This window comes from Cryptomeria japonica, chromosome 9, assembly GCF_030272615.1.
Source record: "Cryptomeria japonica chromosome 9, Sugi_1.0, whole genome shotgun sequence".
Taxonomy (NCBI): domain Eukaryota; kingdom Viridiplantae; phylum Streptophyta; class Pinopsida; order Cupressales; family Cupressaceae; genus Cryptomeria; species Cryptomeria japonica.
The window spans coordinates 341663733-341687868 of NC_081413.1; the positions used below are offsets into that span (position 1 = coordinate 341663733).

Below are 24136 nucleotides of genomic sequence, written 5' to 3' on the forward strand. Positions count from 1 at the left end.
GTGAGATCCAAATTAACATCTCAATACATCTTCCAACACATATCCAGACCAAAAGAATATGGTCCACTAAACCACAATACAATTAGAAACATGTCTAAAGGGCACCAAAAGAATTCCAAACCACCCTAAATACAAGATGACATAACTAACACCAAAATCATATTTAGAGAAACATGGAGTTCAAAAGAACATAATTGTAATACAATAATATTAAATTATAAATACAATAATATTTATTTTTAATTATTCAATAAATAAAAACAATTAAATAAAATTTAAAAATTAAGGATTGTAGCATCTTTCCCCCCTTAAATAATGCATTGTCTTGATGCATCAATAAAAAGCATATCATTATAATAATACAAGATCAATAAGTTTCATATCAAACATGTTTAGCAACTAACACAATCTAACTTTTATCACATACTATTTTGCAAACACTCAAGAAGATGAAAACATACACATTCATCAAAGCAATCATTATCAAAGACAATTTCTACGTGAGTGTGTGGATTCCATCTCTACCATTCAGTTTCAAGTGGCTAGACTACCTCTCTCCGACAATGTTCTCTTTCTTTGTTTTTGTGGTGTGTCGACATAACTGCCACACTTTTGAAAACAACATTAAATTCTTTAATTATGTGTACTTGCACTTACCATACCCTTATATTTTAATGTTTTTGTCCAAGTGGAAAGGTACTCTTTAACAAATGATCCTGCCATGTCCTTATATCTATACACACTTGAACTATATTTAGCTCATTCACAAGGATCACTACCTTATAACAAAATCATTTCGATGTTCAATACTTTAATGTTCATATAAGGACTATAATAATTCAAATGATAACTACAATAAGTTAGATCAAAATTTGATCATATATAAAGAATAACGAATCAATTATTCATCCGTACCATTTTGAATGTGATATGCATAGGTGTGTACCTATCTCTTTCATGCATACTCATATATCACCTGAAAGATTAGTATCTGCCTAGCTATCTCATTTGTCCTAGGTCTCATTCTCGTCTCACTACTATCTAACCATGTGGCCTAGGCATCATTCCCATCTCATCACTATGTAATCATGTTACCTAGGCATCATGCCCATCTCGTCACTATAAAATCATGTGACCTAGGAATCATCCTCATCTCGTCACATCATGAATATAGCAAAAAAAATTCAATATTGACATATTATTAAGAGGACTCAATACAATCATAATATCAATATATTAGAATCAATTATATACACTCACTTCACTCAATATCAAACACAGATCCATGCAATGCATCTCACAAAATAAACATTTGACATTCATGTCAACATTATTCACTTCATGCATTGAATTGCCTCTCTCAACATTTCATAAACAAAAGATTTATGATTCAATCAAAATATTAATACAAGTTCGCAGGCATATTCCCTGCTATCTACTTTACTAATATTTATTTGATTTTTGACATGACTAGAACTATTGATATTGTTAGAGATAACATGTAACAGAAGGCAATATTTGAGCCATAGTCGTTAAGAGTTTTTGAGTGTGACTTGTTTCATCTCTGAAGTTCTTGTTAAGAGAAATTATTCTCAAAGATATGAACCATTCCCATTATTTAAAATGAAACAATCTTAAAAAACAAAAACTTGTGCTACCATAATGCAGACTGTATCAGGTATTGGTAATTAAAATGAAGGGACAGCCATATAAGTATAATAGATATTGCAAGATAGTTGGGAGAAGCGATACCAACAACGCCTTTTACCATTATTGACAAAAGAAGTAATAATAAAACATTGATGACTGATATGTCATTGACCGAGTTCGGTATCCAATCTGAAAGAAAAATAGAAGACCAAGGGACATTGTATACAGGTTTTAACAACAACATAACCAGACTGTTGACTGTTTGACATAATGGATTCTTAAAAAGGCTAAATTAATTCCACCACAAATGCAAATGCAAATCACAAGTGTAAACCTGGATTCCACCGCAAATACATATTGCAGGTGTAAAGCTAAATTCCACTGTAAATACAAATCACATGTGTTTAGGCTTGCACAAGTTGATCCTTCTAAAACATAGCTCATGGTAATGGAGTGTGCACAAGTTGATCCTCTTATACGTAGATTTTATAGAGGTAAGAATGTTATTTTACCAAGTCATATAAGCTAATAACACTTTCGATCAACCTTCCTCGAGCACCCGTATCATCAATTATTTTATTTGTGCCTCTTTCTACTCTGTTTTTGGTCGTCAATACTGCAAGCAAATCATATGCCTCAGATCTGCAACAATTTAGGTAGCCTAGGAATCGATTCTTAGTATTGGAGATACCTTGCAAGCAACCTACCCTTTGAGATGGTATCTTCTTGAGGCATTTTGTCAAATAGTTACAACCAAAGCATTTCAAACTACATATATGTGATGTAAAATTTATCCTAAATTACAATGACCATGTCCATCTTAATTTAGGTAAATTTATCATAGCACCAATATAGTTGAATCAGTAGGAAATAATATCATTTGATGGGTTCCTTTTTGTACCTTACATTATTCCATCTTGTGCTTATATATTTTTATCGTTGCATTCTAGGAGAGAGTGTTACTTTTTAGTATTTTGTCAATGGTTCAGGTGTCTTGTTCCAAGTAAGAAGTCACTAAGCGCCAAGTCCAAGCCAAACACTCACCAATATCCAAATCACATGATGGCCTTGCTGGATATTAGAATTGTTGGAATGTGTTGTTGTCATTTATGTCAACATATTCCCGTATTGCAGAGAATTGGTTTGTTGCAGAGAGTTGAGTTGGTTTGGTTGCAGATGTGTTGTTGCAGATTAATGGGTTTCGAGATACTTATCTCTAGTTGATTTAGTATAAGTTTCAATATTCTGGAAGGTGATTTGATTGAGTTATGTGATCCAATGTGATGGTTGTTTTTTCTGTTGGCTCGATATTGTAGAGTTGTGATTTCTGGATTGTATTGCTCCAGAATTGATTCCTTATGTTGTGTAGATTTTGGAGAGTGTTTGGGATGTTCATGTATGTCCTCTATTCGGGTGGTTCATGTTTTGGAGCTTCACAAGCGTATCTTTCAGTTTGTGGTTGGTGTTTTTGAGCCCCGGTGATGAAATAATGATGATTCTTATTATCCGAGTTGTTGTGGTTATTGTGGTGGAATTCACGTTGCTTGCTGATGTTCTTTGATCGTGTCCTATGCATTTTGGTGGTCTGCATTGATCGTGGTGCTCGTTATTGAAAATTTTATTGGTCCTGTGGTTTTCTTCATGTTATACGACTTTTGGTCGACCCGATGGTTGTTGCATGTTGCAGATGATCTTGGCGTGATATTCGGTGGTGTTGTGTGCTCAAGGTTTTGATTTGGGTCCATGCTATGTCCTTGCCGACATTGTATTGGTCCGCATATGGATTTATGTATCGTGTGATGCAATTTTATAATTAGGTCTTATGTGTTGAGCCAACCTTAAGGTTAAGGTTGATGATTTGTATAAATAAGTGTTGTAATCATGTAAGATGTGTGTCTACGGTTGTGTATATGATCTGTAAGAATATTGTATGTGCGAGAAAGCGAATTCATCTTTCGATAGTGGAGAAGTACAGAGAAGTGTTGTTGTGTAGACAGTGTGCTTAACCATAACTGTGATTAGGCATTTGGAGATGCTATTCTTTCAGTTCATGTAATCTAGATTGTTGTCCGATCTTTGTAAGGTAGTGAGCCTTCCTAGGGTTGTAGCCCTTTGTTGTTTTGAGTAGTGAGCTCTAGTCAGTGTGCCTGAATGCATGTGCATTCCCCATTGTAATATTTACACATACTACTGCAGAGTATCATCATATTGTGGGTAGGTTCTTACAGTGGTTTTTCCCTTAATCGGGTTTTCCACGTCAAAAATTTGTGTGTTATGTGTGTTATTGATGTGGTGTTTATCTTTTCTATTGTTGTTCTTGATAAGATCTAAAGTTAAGGTTATTTTTCTTAAGTTTAGTGAAAAATGAGTCACTCCCCCCCTCTCAGTTTTCTTGCATTGTTTCTGCCAACAATTGGTATCAAAGCTAGATCCTCTGGAAGGAGCTTGACCACTTTAGGAGATCCAGGATGACAACTATTTTTTTAAAGAGGGAGACTCCTAGATTTGATGGAACTAATTACTCTATATGGAAGAACCGGATGGAAGTTCACTTGAACTGTGTTGGAGAAGATTATTGGAAGATCACAAAGAATCCCTACAATGTTCCTCAGAATGGTCCTTTTACTACAGCTAAGATCAAGGATGCTAAACATAACATAAGAGCTAAAGAAGAATTGTTGAGTGCCCTGACTGATGCAAAAATGACTAAGGTGATGGGATTGTAGACTGCACATGAGATTTGGGAGAAGCTAGAAACCTTGTATGAAGGAGATAAACATTTGAAAGTTGCTATATTGCAGAGCTTGAAAGGAAAGTATGAGTTTTTGAGAATGGGAGAAGATGAGAATATTTCATCCTTTATGGCTAAAGTGAATGATCTTGTGCTAGTAGCGCCCTTGAAGAAGATGAGATTGTGGCTAAAGTGCTGAGATCTTTTCCTCCTGCTTATAAACATAAAGTTGCTACTACTGATGAGATCCAAACTATGACAACTGTGACAAGAGATATGCTGGTTGGTAAGCTTGCTGCTTTTGAGTTGAGCGAACTTGGTGAATCACATGGCAAAATTGAGACTGCATTTAAAGCTACTATATTCGAGAAGAAGAAGTATGATCTAGGAGAGAGTTCAACTAGGGTTTCCAGTTATGAAAGGGAAATGAGAGAGATGGAAGAAAAGGAAAGAGAGTTGGAAGAGCTTGAAGCACTTATTGCTGGAAGACTGCCTAAGGGAGCCAATAAGTATGAAGGAAAGTTACCTTTGAAATATTTTTCATGCAATAAGATTGGTCATTTTGCTTCTAGGTGTCCTAAAAGAGCAGAAAGAGTGTCAAAGTATGATAAGCCTTACAAGCCTAATCGTAAGTATAGATATCAAAAGAAGTACATTATTATGTTGTTGATGAAGGTGTGACAGATGATGAGTCTGAGAAAGGGAATTCAGAAGATGAATTTGTGTTCATTGGTATCAAGGAAGATGATCTGGTACCTATTGATTGTACACATTGCATTGTTGAAGAGAAAACCTTAGATGCTAAGATTGAAGAGAAAGATAAATGGGTGATTGATAGTGGTTGTTCACATCATATGACAAGTGATAAAAGTAAATTTGTGAATATGGAGAATTATGATGGTGGTGTAGTGAGATTTAGAAACAACAAAGCTTGTGTAATCCATGGTAGAGGTTCTATTTCTCTTGATGGTAAGCATAATATTGATGATGTTTAATATGTTGAAGGTTTGAAACATAATCTTTTGAGTGTTGAACAAATGGTTGATAAGGGACATGATTTGCAATTCAAGAATATGAAGTGTAAGATCTTGAATAGCTCTGGTATAGAAATTGCATCGAGAACTAAAACTAAAGGTAATATCTTTCATCTAAATTCTAGTAAGAAAATTTATTTGATTGCTCAGATTGATGAGAGTTGGTTGAGGGATAGGGGAATGTGTCATGTTAACTTTGACTGCATGATCAAGATAAGTTCTACTCACAATGTTAGAGATCTTTTGGCACGCCCGGTGGGACCTTAAAGGAGGTTCATTTTCATATTTTATGCTGATTTTGATGCACTGTCAGCATAATAAAGACCTGTAAGAGGTTGTAAATTTGTGTATCTGGCGACTCCCTGGTGAAAAGATCAAGTGAGCATAATTTTTTTTTGCCTTATGAGAAAAATTGAAACTAGAAGTTCCAAAGACTTTGAATACTTACAACTTTCTTCACCAAAAAGACAAGGAAGATCAGCCAAAAGAACCATATATACAAAAAGAGGCAAGTCATTACCTCCTACAAGAGTTTATCAAAGAAAAGGTAAAGCTGAAAACAAGAATCGAAGAGATAGACATTCAGCCTCGCCTACTTGTAGAGTTGCCACAACAAATACATCAGTTCAGCTTGGTGCTATGGCCTTACCAAGAGCTTTTGCTTTCGTGCCTTTCGATCAAGGAAGCCCATTGAATTTCGCCTAGCATCATGACGTGCCTTTGGCAGCACTAAAAGGCTTACCAGATTTCACTGGAGAAGGCCAAACACTGGCAATAGACCACATCCGTGATGTGGCAAGTTTATGTAATGTGCACCACGTTACAGAAGAAGATGTTGCTGTGAAATTGTTAGCAGCATCCTTGAAAGGAAAAGCTTTAGAATGGTACAGAACTTTGGTTGTGGGGTCAGTTAACTCATGGGATGAGCTTGGGGATCTGTTAACCAAGTTTTTTGAAGACAAGTCTGATCACTTGTCCCTGGTGGAACAACTCACAACTATCAAGCGTGCTCCTCAAGAGCAGATGACAGATTTCAACTCTCGTTTTCAAAAAACATGGAAACGAATACCAGCAGCGGTAAGACCAAGTGCAGATCATGCATTTTTGTATTTTCTAAAAAGTTTGAATAGTGATATCTCGGTTATGATTCAATCAATGGGTGGTACTTCGCTGCCCCAAGCTTTTGGCATTGCTATTAGAGCAGAAAATAGCCTTATACAGGCAGGTAAGATAGCACCTAGGCCTCCAATGCCTTATTTTCCGGCTATTCAACCTGATATGCCCATTAATATACCACCTCTTGCCTCTTTGCCTGTTATACCAGCAATGCCTATTGCTGCTCCTCAAGAGACAACGGTGGCAGGCACGTCAAATGAAATACATGAGATAAGGAGCAGCCAGCAAAAGATAGAAAATATTTTGCAGACTCTGGGAAATGAGTTGACAAGTCTTAAGAAGCATTACCAAGCTCCAAGGCCAACTTTTCAGCAACCAAGTCAAGGCTACAATCAGCAGTACCAGCAGAATAGACAACCTTATCAGAATAATTACCAAGGTGCGAGGCAAAATATTAATCAAAGGTCTTATCAGCCTTACAATCCAGCACCTTTGAATGCCGCAAATGCAGTAAGAGACATTGTACCTGCTCAAAACAATCTAATATCAGAGGTAGACTGGTGTTATCCTTGCAACCAAGCTCATAATCAGTCTACATGCTCTAATGGCATGATAAATCAAGCTCTCATGGTACAAAATGCTGCAAGCTCACAACCGGACATACCTCCAGCTGTGCCTGAACAACAGCCGGATAAGCATACTATGGAAACTGGTTTCCTTAACTGGCAAGATGAAGAATTTAATGGCATGAATGGCGATTCATCGATTGCAGCCAATACTCGAGCTAAGAAAAGAGCTCTTGACATAGGCCAAACATCAGAGAAAGGTAAAGGACCTGCAACCGAAGAATCGTCATTCAAAACCACGCAAATACCAAGCATTCTGAAGAAAGTACCTGTTGCAGCAGCTAAGGAGCAGTTTCAAAAGGATGCAGATACGTCTGTTGTTAAGACACAACAGAAAGTACATTCAGCTGTACCTTACAGCATTGTGGACACCATGAAAAAGATGAATGTTACCATGAGCATGTGGGATTCTTTAGCTATTCCTGGACAAGTCAATAGTTTGAAGAAGGCATTGAACGAAGAAATTCCTCCTAAGGTGACATTTGCTGATGCTGGTAAGGAGGCTGTGTTGACTAAGACTATTGTCCAGAATGATGAAAAGGGGAACAACAATAAAGAAGCAACTTCAATCCAAGGTAAGAGCGTGAAACCTCCTCCGTTTTACGTTTCTCTTATTATTGGTGATAATTTGGTACACAATTGCATGGTGGATAGCGGAGCTACATGCTCTGTTATGCCTAAAAAGATAGCTGACCAACTTGGTCTAAAATATGATTTATTAGAGAAAGGCGTAATACAGCTTGATGGTTCAGCTGTTAGGACTACAGGCTTTATCAAAGATGCTAGTTTAACCTTACATGCTTGTCCTAATTTCTCTATATCTCAAGATATTTATGTCATAGATCTGCCCCCATATTTTGCCCTGTGTTTGTCAAGAGAATTTACTACCAAAATAGGAGGATATTTGTCATCCGATTGGTCACACATGCTGTTCCGAACTAGATATGGAACCAAAGTGACTATCAAATCTGAACTGTTGTCTAAGAATCATATAGAGCCTTATACGCCTAACATCATTAATGCTAATTGTATGATTTTTGAGCATGATGAGTATGCAGTTGTTCATGAGCCTGTAACTCAGGTTAGTGAAATACCGGATGTCTTGTTAGATGAATGGGCAGCAAAGAATGTTTTGGAAGATGAAACTAGCATCCTTGTTGATGCTGGTTTGGGAAATTATATGTTTCAAGAAGCTGGTTTAATTATGCCTAATCTGGTTAAAGGACAAGAAGCTAATATTGAATCTCAAAATGATGTTTGGGAAATGTTCTTTGTCGGGTCACGAAGCAGGAATGGTTCAGGAGGTGGGGTTATGCTTGTTTCACCTAAGGGTGAGAAATATTATGCAACTTTCAAATTTGGTTTTGCCTGTACCAATAATACAGCAGAGTATGAAGGGCTGATTCAAGGTTTAGATTGGGCAAGAAAACGTGGAATTAAAAACCTGAAGGTGCACGGTGATAGTGAGCTAATTGTTAACCAAGTTAGAGGTTTGAATGCAGTAAAAAATGATACTTTAAAAGCATACAAGCTCAGGGTTTGGGATTCCATTGAAGTTTTTGATGCATTTAACATTATAGCTGTTCCAAGAAGTAGAAATCAGCATGCTGATCGGTTAGCTGCAGTTGGAGCCCAATATGATATACCAAACAGTATAAAAGGGACCTGTGATCAGCAGCATATCAAGATTATTATCCGGCCCTCAATTCCGGATAATAATATTAATTGGCAAGTGTTTGAGTCTGATGAACAAATTTTACAATTCCTACTGGAGGAAGATATGTTCGCTGCCTCAAATCAGAACAGAATTCAACAACAATATGGGGATCAAGTCATTCAATTGAAGTCAAATAAATTGCCCAAGGGTCTTGTTACCTTGGAGTCAATTTTTAATTCAGATGATCAAGCTAAAAAGAATAAGACCAGTTTGGTGGTTCCGCAAGAGCATTATGAAGAGTTGGAGGTTGCACCTGGGAAGAGCTTAAAGATAGGTAGAGTGAATTCCCCTACTGAAAAGGAGTCATATGTTCAGCTTTTTCAAGAATTTGCAGACATTTTTGCATGGGAATATGGTGATTTGAAAGGTTTCAATCCTGAATTAGCACAGCATACCATCGAGTTAGAACCAAATGCTAAACCAGTGAGACAAAGGCAGTGTCCTATCAACCCAAAGATAGAGCCATTAATGCAAAAGGAAGTTTTTAGGCTGATTGAAAGTGGCATTATCTTTCCCATCAAACACACTAGCTGGGTGTCCAATCTTGTACCTGTTAGGAAAAAGAATGGAGAGCTTAGATTATGTGTCGATTTTAGAGACTTGAATAGAGCATCCTTGAAGGATAGGCATCCCCTTCCTTCAATGGAACAAATATTGCAGTATGTGGCTGGTTCGGAAAGATTCTCACTTCTAGATGGTTATTCGGGATATAACCAAATTTTGGTCAGAAATGAAGACCAGTATAAAACAGCTTTTACCACTAAATGGGGTACCATGGCCTACAAAAGAATGCCCTTTGGTTTATCCAATGCAGGGGCAACATTCCAGAAAGCCATGGATATGGCATTTAGTAATCTGATGTACCAGTTTGTTTTGGTTTATCTTGATGATATCACAGTTTATTCTAAGAAGGCCGTAGATCATCTTGGGCACTTAAGGCAGATTTTTGAGCGCTGCAAGGAGTTTGGTGTTTCACTCAACCCTAAGAAATGCATGTTTGCTGTTCATGAAGGAAACTTGTTGGGTTATGTTGTTTCTAAGCAAGGTGTCACAGTGGATCCGGAAAGAATAGCAGCAATCTTGGAGATACCTCTGCCGCATCATAAGAAGGGATTACAATCTTTCATTGGGAGGATTAATTTTGTTAGGCGTTTCTTGCCTAATATTGCAGATTTATTGAAACCACTTACAACCATGTTGAAGAAAAATGTTGTTTTCCACTGGACAAAAGAAGCAAAGTTAAATTTTCAAACTATCAAGGAATCACTTGCAACAGCACCTGCTCTAATAAATCCAGACTTTAGCAAAGATTTCATTTTGTATGCATATGGTGGTTATGAGGCTATTTCTGCAATGCTGGTCCAGAAAAACACAGAAGGATTGGAACAGCCTATTGCATTTTTTAGCAAAGGATTGGAAGATTATGAGCAGAGGTATAGCTTTGTTGAAAAGCATGTCCTTGCTGTTGTAAAGAGCCTTAAAAAGTTTCGGCACTTGTTGTCTCATAACAGGGTACACCTGAAGGTTGCTCATCCAAGTGTAAAAGAGTTTCTCCTCAGTAAAGATCTCAATGAGAAAAGAGCTGGTTAGATAACACGGGTTATGGAATATGACTTAGACATCCAGGTCACTAAATTGGTTAGAGGGAGAGGCTTGTGTGAACAGATTGTTACAAATGAAATTTCAAGAAAAGAAGAAGGAGTAGAAACAGCTCTGGTGATTGATTTGATGGCTGATGATAACAGTACATCAAGCTGGTTGCAGGATATGGTTCACTTTCTAAAGACTAGTGAGTGTCCAGCAAACTTAGATAAGGCAAAAAGAAGGTACTATCGGTTACAATCAGTTCCTTTTGTCTTGATAAATGATATATTGTATAGGAAAGATCACAATGGTGTCCTCCTTCGATGTATTGATTCAAATCAGATTACAAAAATCTTGCATGAATTCCATGATGGCCATTCGGGAGGTCATTTCTCTCCCAGGACTACTGCATATAAAATCCTAAGGGCTGGTTACTATTGGCCAGATGTTTTCAAATACTGTCATGCATATGTAAGGAAGTGTGTTAAGTGTGTTATGTTTGCAAGGAAAGAACGGCTGCCAGCATTACCGTTACATCCTATAAAAGCAGAACAACCTTTTGACAGGTGGGGTGTTGATTTCATTGGTCCTATTAACCCACCGTCAAGTGCAGGCCACCGGTGGATTATTACTGCAACCGATTATTTTACTAGATGGACTGAGGCTGCAGCACTGAAGGATGCTAATGAGACAGCCGTTCTTAATTTTTATGATGATATTGTGAACAGGTTTGGAGTTCCTGACTCCATAGTGTCAGACAATGCACTCGCTTTTGTAGGCTTAAGGGTGACTGATTGGGCTATCAAACACAACATATATCTCAATACTAGCTCAAATTATTATCCTCAAGGTGACGGATTGGCAGAGTCCACAAATAAAAACTTGATCAGAATCATCAAACGGACTTTGCAAGAGAATCAACGTGATTGGCACTCCAAACTAAAGGCAGCCTTGTGGGTGGACAGAATCACACCAAAGCAAATTATTGGAAACTCACCTTATCAGTTGGTTTATGGGAAGGAAGCAAGGTTATCAATAGAAACAGAATTTCCAGCACTAGATATGGCTGCTCAGATGGTGTTATTTGAAGAAGAAGATCCTATGCAAGTGCGTTATGCACAGTTAATGGAATTGGAGGAAAGTAGGAGAAAAGCGGGACAAACAATGGAGTTTCAACAGTTGCAGGTGAAGAAGAGTTTTGATAGGAAAGCTAGAGCCAGGGAATTCAATGTGGGAGATGTTGTACTCAAGTGGGATGAGCTCAAGAGCAGACCAGGCAAGCACACCAAGTTTGATTCATTTTGGGGAGGTCCGTTTGTTATAACAGAATGCAAGGAACACAATGCTTTTCAGCTGGCCATGCTGGAAGGGGAAAATTTGCCATTACCGGTAAACGGTATTTACCTCAAACCTTGTTTTGAGGTCTGTCCTATTTTATAAGTAATAGATTAGTGAAAGAATAAAGTGCTGCTGCACTATTTACTTTCAGTTTTGGTGTTCCTAAGTGCTGTTGCATAGTTTGCAGTTGACTAGGCAGTAGAAATACTAATAATAGTAGGCTCATATCAACTAAGGGGGTTGTGTAATCAAATCCTGCATTCTATATGCTGGAGTATACTCAACATGCATACATCATGAAGAACGCAATTACCCAGCCCTCTCACCTAATACTACCTTGCCTATTATTAGCATTTGTAATGTCTAGCTAACTTTTAGTTTCCCTGTTTTCAATAAGTGTTTTGACACAAGTTGCTGTTAAATATTCAAATCTGATAGATAACTGAGACAAAATAGTCCAATATAAGATTATGAATGTACACCTATCCCTCAGGATAGGGGAGCCAAGCTATCCAGAGCCATAAATCTGCACTCAGAATTCTATCTTACACTATTTTATCTCAGCTATTTACCTTAGTCCAGAGTTGTTCCTAAAAGACTCACTGCCCAATGGATTTCCAAGGCTACTGGGTCCTGTATAGCAGGCATACATACAGTAGAAGTCGCCAAATTGTTATCTAAAATTTCATTACCCATGTAATTTTAGCCAAAGGATGCATATTTATCAAATGATTGCATTTACAAAAGGTACATTGCAGTGTTTAAAAAGAAGAAAGGGCGTATTTTTCATTTGTATTGAACAATGATAGATTACAAATTGAGTTCATTCATCTGAAGCATATTTATATACACTGAGTTTCTTAAAACCTCACACAAGCCGTGAGCTTAGCATTTCTATCTTTCCTACATATCCAAAACAGAAAAAGATAGAATCAAATAATGAGTGTGAGGATAACCAGTCATTGCCTTGGGTTGCTTTGACTGGTTATAGGCTGCCCCGTTGCCCTTATGAATGTTTTCTCGATCTTCAGACTCTGAAAAATCCCAACTTTCCTGCACAAAAAAGAAGAGGTGTTAGATCCAATCGATCTAAGCAATGAAAGATTATCCTACAACATATCATTTATTATAGCCTATCATATTTCTGTTTTGAACGGGCGGGAAAGATAAAGACAAATCACTGCTTCAGGAAAAGAAAATGTTTATGCTAATGTGTTTGTTTCATGTGCAGATAATTAGTTACTCTAATTGGCATGTGCCCCTGACCGAGGCTCCCTTCGGGTATGAGCCCGACATACCCTTTAGAGTAACTAATCTCAGATTATCAAAGTGGAATGATGAAGAAACCAACTGAAGTATTAAAGGGACATGTTTGTTTTAAATATGAAACCTTTTACTTTACTATTCATGATATGCATAAAAAGAAAATATTAATGCATAAACTGTTTTAAGGGACATATTATTTCAATGTGAAACCTTACAGTATTTTAAAAGGGTCAATACTACATCATGAAGATAAACAATTTGATGCAACAAGTTGGTAAAGAAACAGAGTATTTGAGTTTTAAATGCATGTTCAAACAGTGAACTTCAATGAAATCAGAATCAACTGGTAATGAAATGAGTGTCACGAAATGAGTGTCACGAGCCCGTGCTCGAACTTCATTTCTACATAAGATCAATCCTTGCATGTGCAAAGGCACTCAACAATTTGTTCATCGTTCATGCCTTGACCACTGGCGATCAGTAAAGGAAGGTTTTGCATTCTAACATTGCATAACCTGTAAAGCACAGTTTCATCTGCGGACTGAAATACCGGAGGATTACTCTTGGCATAAGCTGAAGTTTAGGATTTTTATTGCACGTGATGTCCTCCTTGTTTTTTTGGCAGTGCAAACAACAATTGCTGTTATAGGCAGTATTGCATACCTGATGGACACAAATGGGGAGTTCAGAAATTCTTTCAGTGATGGATGGGATCGACTGTTGTCCAAGCACCTAATACCATTCTACTATTGTTTTGGAGTTTTTGTTTTCTTTGTAATCCTGGGTATTGGAGGTCTGATAGTGCATTGTTCATCAGTCAACAACAATGATCCATGTATGGCAGGATGTCGCAATTGTTGTTATGGATGGGGTATTTTGGACTGTTTTCCAGTGTCCATGGAAGCATGTGGCACACTCCTAGTTATTTTTGTGATTATTTTTTTTGCGATCCTTGGCATTGCCTATTGGCTGCTAGCAGCAACAATGGCAATTCAAAGGATATGGCAAAGGAACTATCACATACTGACAAAGAGGGAACTGAAGATCTGCATGGACACTACACGTCTCCTAAGCTAGAGCCAGAACATGAAGAACGTCTGAAAGCCTTGAAGCTCCTATAGGTCCATTTGAGAATCAATATGATGTGTGTACCATTTTGATATTTTATTTTCTTCCTTGGCATTGCTAGTAATTGGCACAAGTATCTTCAGATTTGTTTGTCTGTGCCTATCAAGCATGCATAAGTCTGGACCTATAGTAAGCCCGAGAATGGACTACTCTACGATGCTATTTTGGAGTTAAGAGATAACAATCTCGGCTTGGCACTAGAAGATGCAGACTTGGGTCAGGATAACATACATAAGATTGACAAGGAGCGAGCTGGTGTGCTTGTAAGCACTGGGATGGGTGGCCTTCAAGTTTTCTCAGATGAAGTGCAAGCTCTTATTGACTCCTGTCTTTATACCATATGCAATTACTAACATGGGCTCTGCATTGCTTGGAATTGAAGTGGGGTTCATGGGTCCAAATTACTCCATCTCAATAGCATGTGCTACATCCAACTGTTACTTTTATGCAGCTGCAAACCATATTCGCAGAGGTGAGTCGGATATTATGTTAGCTGGTGGAACTGAAGCAGCAATTATTCCAACTAGTTTGGGTGTATTTGTTGCATGTCGAGCTCTATCTCAGAGAAATGATGAGCCTCACACTGCCTCAAGACCTTGGGATAAGGACCGGGATGGCTTTGTCATGGGTGAAGGTTCTGGAGTATTGGTTATGGAGAGTTTGGAGCCAACAATTTCAATGGTGAGGGCGCCAATGCAAGGATTGTGCTGGGCAGGATGGGGAGTAGTACCAAGAACAAGAACTACACCAAGAACAATAGCCAGAATAAGAACCCCCGCGTTCATGTTCTGGACACCAAGCGCGGCAACAACATTGTGGCCATGTATTGGCGTCATCCTTATGCCAAGTTTACGCTCCTTTATTCGCACGGCAATGCTGCTATTTTAGGGCAGATGTATGACTTGTTTCTACAGCTCAGGAAGCATCTCCGCGTCGATTTGATGGGCTATGATTACTCTGGATATGGAGCTTCTATGGGTAAGGCGACCGAATACAACACATATTCAGACATTGAAGCAGTGTACCAATGTTTGGAACACAGAGTATGGATTGAAGCAGGAGGATTTGATTTTATATGGCCTATCTGTTGATACTTGGAGCGTGGGTTGTAGTGTATGCTAAATGTGAAAAACAAACACAGTGCATTATTCCCCTAGCAAATTGTATGCAAAATGCAGTGTATGCTAAATGTGGAAAAAACAGATACAGCGCATCATTTTTCTGTTAAATATGTACGCAAAATGTGAAATACAGACAGATCATCTCACGAAATGCAATGATTGTAAGCTACACACAAAATGTTTTTTTTAAGAAAAAAGGGCTTTATACAGAGTTGAGATCTCGAAGAAACAAAAGGAAAAAACCCTCTTCGTACTTCCAGCAATGGTATATTAACAGAGAAATATTCATCAGGAGTCATTTGCATACCTGTGAAAAACGAAATTTGCATTTAAAGAGAAGACCCAGAAAGTCCAACAACCTTCATCCATGGCGGCACCAAACTCTCGAGAACCTTCCAAGTTGTTTTCATTTTGCAAAATGAGGAAAATGCGATGGGAGTGAGATACTTTTAGGGTTATAAAACCCTTTGTCATATTTGATAATTCTTCCTCAAGTCCGCTGGGATTAAATAAATGTTCAAAATATAATAAAAGTCAAACATATTTGATAAATGGATGTTTATTAAAATATCAAATATGTTTTATTTTTATTATATTTTTGTTTTCATTCTTATTTCAAAAGCTGGTATTTATTTGTAAAAGATATTTAATTACAATGCAATTATAAATTGTAATTAAATATTATTCGAAATGTAAAAGGTATACTCATATGCAAGAAGGAGACTAAGTCTTTTGATTTAGTTTTTAAGGAGGAGTTAATTCAAGAGAGATAAGGCTTTCATTGAAAGAAGTCTTTTCAGTTTGGAGACATAAGGAGAGCATATAGGATCACTCATAACCACTTGGGAAGCATTCAAAAGGAGTTGAGATATTTTTGGAGACAAGAGCGTCTTTATAGGAACATGAGGTTGTTTGAAACCAAATGGAGCAAATCTAGGGAGGTTGGAGCATTTTTAGGTAAAGGGTCGAAGTTGGACTTTTCCACCATTTTGGGGGGCTTTTATTACTTGGTTAAGTGTTTTGAGGCTGTTTCTAGTGCTCTTTTGGGTTGATTATTTATTAAGGAAGACTTTTCCAGGTTTATAGCCCTCTTTGGTGTCTTCTAGACTCCTCTTTTTGAGGCATTTTTCTTGCATCCGACCCAAATCAGTTGGGGTTTTTTGTACTTAGTGCCTAAAGACACTTCATTTGGAGTTAGTTCTGATTATGCAGAGAAGGCTCTTGTGACAACATTTTGTCCTTAGCATATTTTCTTGTATACTTTCTGTAACTTAATCTTGGAGACTGAATATATGATGACAGCATCTTTTGGAGCAAGGTTTTATTAAGTTTCTTTTTCAAGCCTTCTTTTCTTTTTGTATCTTTGTGTTCATAGCATGATTGATAGAGGTAACCAGTGAATTGTATTATTCCTTGTTATTTTGTCTCATCAAGAGCCTAGTTGCAGAAGTGTATTTTGTTTGCAGGTTGCAGTTTGTGTCCACAAGAACATGGAGCTTTTATGTGAATATATATTTTCCTTGATTGCTCAGTCTAGGACCTTTCTGTGAAACATTTATGCAAGCCTATATAGAATAGAAGTGTTACCCACTAAAATAGAATTTTTTTGCAATTAGAGACCTGTCACTATCATTTTAGTTTCCCTCAAAGTTTGGTGAATCACCTAGTTACTTAGTTTATTTTTATTTTTTCCTTTTCTCTTCCCTTTTCCTACCAAGTTTTCAGTTGTTAGAAGAGCAAATAGGCGATTTATCCAATAGGAACTGGCCTAGGAACCAGAGGTTTCATTTCAAGTTTGCGCATTGCCCACATGCAGAAGTGAATCCCATGTTAGGCCAAATTACTAAACTTGTAGTTTAGTAGGGTGCAAATTTGAGCCTTAACAGTTAACTTTGACTGCATGATCAAGATAAGTTCTACTCACAATGTTAGAGATCTGCCTAAGATAGCGAAGCCTACTAATCCAACACGTGTAAAGAATGTCATTCAAGAGAAAATTGTATTCATCTAAAGGACATTAGATTTTGTGCATATTGATTTATGTGGACCTTCTAGGGTAAGAAGCTTGCAGGGTGACATATACTTTATGTTGTTAATTAATGACAATTCTAGAATGATGTGGATCACTTAATGATGTGGGTCACTTTTCTAAGGGATAAATCTGAAGCACTCAAGAAATTCAAAATATTCAAATCTAGAGTGGAGACAAAGACAAGATTGAAGTTGAAGTGTCTAAGTTCTGATAGAGGAGGAGAATTCACTTTCAGTGAGTTTAATTCCTTTTGTGAAGAGCATGGAATCAAGAGATAGTTATCTACTCCGCGAACCCCTCAGTAAAATGGAGCTGTTAAAATGAAGAATAGAACTATTTTGGATGCTACTAGAACTATGATGATTGAAGGAAATATTCTGCATATCTATTGGAGAGAGGCTATTAGCACTGTTGTATACACATTCAGTCGGGTGCATATAAAAGGTGATTCCAGTAATTAGACTCCTTATGAGTTATAGTTTGGTCATGTTCCCACAGTTAGATATATCAGAATCTTTGGAAGCAAATGTTATATCAAAAGAGATGAGGATATAGGAAAATTTGATGCAAGATATGATGAAAGAATCTTTTTGGGATATTCTACTAAGAGCAAAGCCTATCGATGTTATAATAAAAGATTGAAGAAGATAGTGGAAAGTACGAATGTGAAGGTTTGATGAGAATCATGAGAAGCAAATTAGAGCATGCATATCTGAATTTGATGATCGAGATGTTACTTCAAAGAAAGTGCAGACTCTGAGCATGAAGTAGAGTGATCTAGAAGATATAGTAAATCAAGATGTTGCTGGTAGTGAAGTTCAAGAGACTGAAAATCAGAAGACCTTCAAGTATGTAAGATTAAATCATTTAGAGAATCAGATTATTGGTGATAAAAATAAAGTTTTGATGACTAGGAGAAGAATTGTTGCTAAAGAGACATGTTTAATTTTTAAGATTGAGCCTAAAGATGTTGCTGAAGCTTGTAAAGATGAAAATTGGGCAAAATCTATGGAAGAAGAGTTAGATCAAATTGAGAAGAACAATACATGGGAACTTGTTCTGAGACCTAAGGACAAGAATGTAATTGGTACTAAATGGGTGTTCCAGAATAAGCTAAATGAAGATGGAGAAGTTGTTAGAAACAAAGCAAGACTGTTATGTAAGGGATATTCACAAATGGAAGGTATTGATTTTGAGGAGACTTTTGCTCCGGTAGCTAGAATTGAAGTTGTTAGACTATTTATTGCATATGTTGCTCATAATAAATTCAAGGTATATTAGATGGATGTGAAGTCATCCTTTTTCAATGGTGAATTGGAAGAGGAAGTCTACATTGAGCAACTTGATGGATTTTCATTGATAGATGAAGAAGACATGGTATGCACATTGAAGAAAGCATTGTATGCACTGCAAGCCCCTAGAGCCTGGTATGTTAGATTGGACAAGTATTTGATAAAGTTGAGATTCCATAAAGGTACTATTGATAGTAACTTATACTTCAAGATTGATAATGATAATATTTTGATTGTTGAAGTCTTTGTTAATGACATTATTTTTGGAGGAGATGATGATTTGAGTAAGAAGTTTGTTGATGATATGCAAAAAGAGTTTGAGATGTCTATGATAGGTGAGATGAAATTCTTTCTGAGATTGCAAATTATAGAGACTGACAAAGGCATTTTCATATCTCAATCAAAGTATGTCAAAGAATTGCTCAAGAAATTTGCATTAGATGATTCCAAACCTGTTGGAACTCCTATGGTGACTGGATGCAAGATGACAAAAGATAATGAATCTCTGAAGCCAACCAAACCTTGTATAGATCTATGATAGGTGGATTTATTTATTTGAATTAGACTAGACCTGACATTATAAATGTTGTATGTCTTGTTGCAAGATTTCAGGTTGATCCTGTAATGGGGTGAAAAGTGAATGACGGAGAGATCAAGAGGAAGGATTTTCTTCCCTTTGAGGAGAGATGAAAGTTTCACTGCAAATTCCCCTTCAAACACTTTATCTACATTACATTTAAAAGAGGGGGAAATTCACTAGATCCAATCTAGGAGTGACATTGAATACTAAATGAATTGATAATGGTGTGAAGATGACAAGCTAACCCCTCTTTTAGAATGAGTAATGGTTGAATTATGTGTTTTGATACTAAGTGTAAAAGTAGTAAAAAATTGATTATAAGTGAAATAGAAGCGTGAGATGAAGCTGTGCACCTGGATCTAGCTATAATGTGTCAAGATGAAACTGCCCTGCGAATTTGAGGAAAAGTTGTCAGGACTGTGTTGAAAGTGCACACGGTCCTCCGAAAAATCCGCGAAATGAAAAGGGTTTTTCCGCCTCTATGAATGGAGTCCAAATAATCAAATACAGCTGCGCACCTACAACCTACACACAAAAAAGAGAGAAAAAGGGGTTGGGATTGGGGGTTTGCCTTCAGGTCAAACCCCAGTTTTGAAATTAACCAAATGATGAAATTAATTACTTGCAAGTAAAAGTAAACGAAAGACTGAAATGTAAATCACTTCAAGGGAGGTTGTAGATAGAATTGCTTGTGTGAAATTGAATTTTGAAAGACATCTCCTTTTCAATGGTTGAATCCTTGACTTGAATGCAACACCTAGCCTTGAAGGGATACTTGAGAATTCTCAATGCTTGAAAGGGATGCTTGAATGCTTGAATGCTCTTGTATGCTTGATTTCTTGAACTTATGCCCACTCTTTGCTTATTGAACTTATACCAATTTTCACCTTATCCAACTTATGCAAATGGGAGGGCAAATGTACATATATATTCATCAATTAGGGTTAATTGACTGATTTTTTGTCATAGACCGACATAGGAAAAGTTTTCCTGCTGAAAAATGCAAAGACCAATGCAAAGATAGGATAGAGGGTGCCCCAAAATAGGGCAAGGATAGGGGTTCCACATCCCTATCCTAGGGGGATAGGGGCGCCACACCCCTGTCTTGCCCTTATCTCAGGACAGGAAGCAGGTTCAAGTAGTGCGGGGGGCAGAAAAAGTGCAACTTTTGGGGATTGAGCAAGTCTCGGGTCTCCAACCAGGCTTGGGAATTCAATTCGCCAATGTGAAGACCCTAATGTGGTCGAAAATTGCAAGGGTCACAATTTTATGACACTACAGATCCTAAGGAAAGTCACGTTACTATTGTGAAGAGGATATTCAGATATTTGAAGGGAACAATTGATTATGGTTTGTGGTATCTGAAGAATGATGATTTCATTTTGAATGCTTATACCGATGCTGATTGGGCAAGTGATGTTGATGACTGGAAGAGCACTACCGATGGATCATTCTTTTTTGGGAAAGTAGTTGATTTCTTGGGAAAGTAAGAAGCAAGATTCTATTTCTTTATCTACTGCAAAAGAAAACACTGATTCTGCTATCAACTATAATCAGGTAATTTGGATGAAGCAGATGCTGAAGGATATTAGAGTTGTTTATAATTAGCTTGCTGTTATATATTGTGACAATTATAGTGCTATAAATATTTCTAAGAATCTGGTGTTGCATTCGAAGATAAAACACATATCAATCAAGTTTCATTTCTTGAGAGAGAAGGTGAATGAGAAGGAAGTCAAATTGGAGTATGTATCTACAAAGGAATAGATTGTAGATATTTTCATGAAGCCTTTGCCTGTAGAAACATTAATTTATCTGAGAGAGAAGTTAGGGGTGATTGTCCCTCTTGTTGTGAACTAGATGCATTGAGTTGCATTGATCTGGTGGACTTCATAGTCTTATCTTGATATCCAGATTAATGAGTGGGTGCTGCTACTCAGGGTGAGTAGTCAGTGGGTGGTTCAGTTGTTCAGTGTGTGTAAGGGGGAGAGACTATTAGAGTGAGATAATTATGATCTGTATGTGTCTTTGACATTATTGTCAAAGGGGGAGAGATGCATGTGAAAACCTGCCTTATTTATCTGAGATAGAGAGCTATATGTGTATGATCTCATGGGGATATTGCTGGAGTTGATTTCTTTCTTTGCATTGATTGTTTTTCACATTTATATGTTTCCATCAATGCCAAAGGGGAGATTGTTGGATATTAGAGTTGTTGGAATATATTATTGTCATTAATGGCAACATATTCTTGTGTTTTAGAGAATTGGTTTATTGTAGGGAGTTGAGCTAGTTTGGTTGCAGATGTGCTGATGTGGATTAATGGGTTTCAAGATACTCATCTCTAGTTGAATCCGTATGAGTTTTAGTATTCTGGAAGGTTATTTGATCGAGTTATGTGATCTGGTGTGATGGTTGGTTTTTTTGTTGGTTCTCTATTGCAGAGATGATTTATGGATTGTATTGCTTTGGAATTGATTCCTTATGTTGTGCAAATTTTGGAGAGTGTTTGGGATGTTCATTTGTGTCTCTGTTTGGGTGGTTCATGATTTGGAACTTCACAAGCATATATTTCAGTTTTTTGTTGGTGTTCTTGAGCTCCGGTGATGAAATAATGACGATTCTTGTTATCTGAGTTGTTGTGGTGGAATTCACATTGCGTGTTGATGTTCTCTGATCATGTTCTATGCATTTTGGTGGTTTGCATTGATTGTGGTGCACGTTATTGATGATTTTATTGGTCTGGTGGTTTTCTTTGTGCTACATGACTTGGTTGACTCGATGGTTGTTGCGTGTTGCAGATGATCTTGGCATGATGTTTGGTGGTGTTGCATGTTTGAGGTTTTGATTTGGGTCCATGCTATGTCCTTTTCGACATTGTATTGGTCCGCATATGGATTTATGTATTGTGTGATGTAATTTTGTAATTAGGTCTTATGTGTTGAGCTGACCTTAAGGTTAAGGTTGATGATTTGTATAAATAAGTGTTGTAATCATGTAAGATGTGTGTCTGTAGTTGTTTCTATGATATGTGAGAGTATTGTATGTGCGAGCAAGGGAATTTATCTTTTGGTAGTGGAGAAGTACATACAAGTGTTGTTGTGCAGACAATGTGCTTAACCGGAACTGTGATCAAGCATTTGGAGATGCTATTCTTTTAGTTCATGTAATCTGGATTATTGTCTAATCTTTGTAAGGCAGTGAACCTTCCCAAGGTTGTAGTCCTTTATTATTTTGAGTAGTGAGCTCTAGGCAGTGTGCCTGAATGCATGTGCATCCCCCATTGTAATATTTACACATACTATCACACAATATCATCATATTGTGGGTAGGTTCCCACCATGGTTTTTCCCTTAACTAAGTTTTCCATGTAAAAATATTGTGTGTTATGTGTGTTGTTGATGTGGTGTTTATCTTTTCTATTGTTGTTCTTGATCGGATCTAAAGTTAATGTTAATTTGCTTAAGTTTGGTGAAAACCAATTCATCCCCCCTCTCAGTTTTCTGACATTGCTGCTAGCAAAAGACCTTGCATGCATGTGAGAAGTCAATAATAGACAATGCAAACTTGTGCTCATGTATGAGTATGTGGATTTTCATGTATTATTTAGTTTCTTTGTGAATTATGTGTGTATTGGACGGGTGTCGAATATGGAACAACAGGGGAGGGTAAATCTCAACACCTAATTTAACTACAGGTAGTCAACATAAATCTTTGGCCAAAGTGTTTAAACAATATGATTTGTGTTGATTTCTTTTCTTAACTCCTGCCATATCATGGAAATAGGACTGCATAGTCATAGTTGATATGCTTGTCAGATATTTTCATGCTACACCAGATTCCATCCCCTGTCAATTTCAAGTCACTAGACTTCTTCATGCAAGCTTGGAGATTCTTCATGTCAGGAAGAACTTTGAGGAAGCATAAATGCTTCATAGTTGGGTAGTAAAGTGCTCAGGTAGTTTTCTCACCCATGATGTAAGTGTGAGAGATAGATGCTAGGAGTCCCTATGACTCCTATCAGTATGATATTCAGCTTTATATTATATATTCATTGTAAATTGACCTTATGGTCTCTTGTAACTAAAGTAATTTTTTTCTGATTTGCAAATCTCTTGGCTTATGTAATTTAAATTTTGTGTCGAGTTTTAACTTATTTAGTGTAATTGAACAAGTTGTTTTAATTAATGACTAATTATGCGTAATTTGTGTATTTTTGTTATTTTAATAATATAGAGTTCTTTACAATAATAATCTTGCAACTCTCTCTCTCTCTCTCTCTCTCTGACAACAATAAAAAAGGGCGTTGAAGACCATACTAACCAACTCACACCATTTCTCCCCCTAAGAGCAACAACAACATCAATCTAGGAGACAAGGATAATTGCTATGTCTCCCCCTAAAGATGCACCATTGAAAACTCATCTAGTTAGAGAAAGGATGGGAAATAACCCTTAAATTCTAACTGAGATAATCAAAAGTATCCTTTGCCAAAGCCTTATTAAAATGTCTACTATCTACTCTGATGTGGAAATGTATTCTAGTCTGACTTCTTTCTCTGCAACCTTCTCTCTCAGTAAAAAATAATGAATTGAAATATGTTTGTTTATTGAATGCATAACCAAATTCTTCAAAACATTTATAGAACTAGTATTATCATACATAATAGGAATAACTTTATCATACACTACTTTGATATCCTTAAGAGTTTGTTTCATCCACAAAACTTGAGTACAACAAGATGCTGCAACAATATATTCATCTTTTGTAGTAGATAATGATACTGATTCTTGTTTATTACTCATCCATGAAACCAATCCGACTCTTAAAAAGAATGCACCACCACTGGTACTTTTCCTATAATCGACACTTCTAGCCTAATCAACATTTGTATATTCTTTCAACATGAAATCTCCATCCT

At 37.0% G+C, this 24136-nt stretch overlaps 1 pseudogene; it reads left to right on the top strand.

The window, feature by feature from the left end:
* The first annotated feature begins 14201 nt into the window (after window positions 1-14201).
* Window positions 14202-15281, top strand: LOC131029774 (3-oxoacyl-[acyl-carrier-protein] synthase I, chloroplastic-like; annotated as a pseudogene).
* Window positions 15282-24136: the final 8855 nt, after the last annotated feature.